The sequence below is a fragment of the Euprymna scolopes genome, chromosome 21 (genome assembly GCF_053919585.1).
Source record: "Euprymna scolopes isolate OS-2025 chromosome 21, ASM5391958v1, whole genome shotgun sequence".
Classification (NCBI taxonomy): domain Eukaryota; kingdom Metazoa; phylum Mollusca; class Cephalopoda; order Sepiida; family Sepiolidae; genus Euprymna; species Euprymna scolopes.
Window position 1 is genome coordinate 10,009,359 of NC_136502.1, and position 1,647 is coordinate 10,011,005.

A 1,647-nucleotide genomic window follows, 5' to 3' on the forward strand; every position below is an offset into this window, starting at 1 on the left:
TTTTTTAATGTCTTGACTAAACCGTACAAGTACCAAACAAACAACAACACATTATTCTTGAACCTCTATAAACGTTTCATGTTTTTAAATTTTGATATATGTTTATACAATTTTACTGTGAAAGAAAAAACAATCTTTCTGTAAAAAAATTTATTCTTAAACGTTTCATGTTTTTAAAATTCTATTTTGCCACATTGACAAATTAAAATGATATTTTTATACGTTAAATCACTCATTGAAAAGAAATTATATTAATACATTAAAATTATATTTTGATACATTTTTTAATTCAATAAATGTTTCGATTTTCATATTTTTTGTGTTATTTATTTCGTTATATATATTTGTGCTATCGTAAACACGTGTTTATATTTGAGGTTCACGTAATGACCGCTAGATGTCAGTTCTCTTTCGAAGAACAGGGGTCGATAACTCGTCTCTGATACTAATATGTCGCTGCCATGCAGAAATGCCTTGGAAGCATCAGAAGAGACAAAAAGGAAATATAAACAAAAAATGATTTTTTTTTTTTATATTTCATTTTCTATTGTTATTATATTTCACTGATTCTACGCACCACCCCCCTTTCCCAATAAAAAAATATAAAATTATTTTCGAGTTTGTTTTTGTTTTGTTTTTTTAAATAATAGGAAAAAAATGATCAGGGGAAGAAGAAAGGAAGAAACAAGGGAAGGTTGGTTGTGACAATGACCGTTGGGTGCCAAGTAGGGTTTTTATTTGGATCTTGTAAAGGGAAGAGGTTTGTTTATTTGTTTTAAGGTTTTCATATTTGAAAAGTCAGCTGTTGCGGGAATAAACGCTGTAACATTTAACATTATAACAACAATAATGTTGGTTGGGAATGATAATAAAAAAAATAACAATAAACATAATAAAGACGGTAACAATTATAATAATAATAATAATAATAATAATAATAATAATAATAATAATAATAATACACAAAAAAACACAAGAAAAACACATGCGCTTGAAGAATAGTGTGCTGGAACATTGGGGGGAGGGCTTGTTACATATCCTTAAGAATACTGTGTCAGCTCGCCTTTGGTGGTGTGAAAGTACCTACATGTCTCTATATATAGGAGGAACTTGAATGCCTACTGGAGAGAACTTGAATGCTTACAGAAGAAAACTTGAATGACAACTATGTTTGTAGTGTTTGTATCTCTCTAACACTTGGTTCGCCGAGTATATTCGCCAGATAGTTTTTAGATCCCTAAGAGAGAACTTGAACGCCTACTAAATATTATCCACCAGTGTCTAAGGTCTATCCATACTGGAGTTTGACAGGACAATCTGACATGAGAATACTTTTTCCCACAAGTAAACTCTGAATAAATATTCAAAATCATTTAGTATTTGCAATCCAAATAAGATCTCTTTGGTATGGCTAACTCACACTGGCTTTTACAAGGAATGATGTACCTTCATAAAGTAATGTTATCTAAAGTAACAGCATGAAGATGGATACTCCACCAGACCAGAAGAATTCTTGTCCTGGAATCCAGTAAAATCAAGAGACCACAAGAAGGATATAAGTTGAAATAGCAAACTTAAAATAGTAGGCTAAATCCGACGTTGTATTATAATTTAAAGTGCTCAATGTGGAAACCACAGAGCTAAACA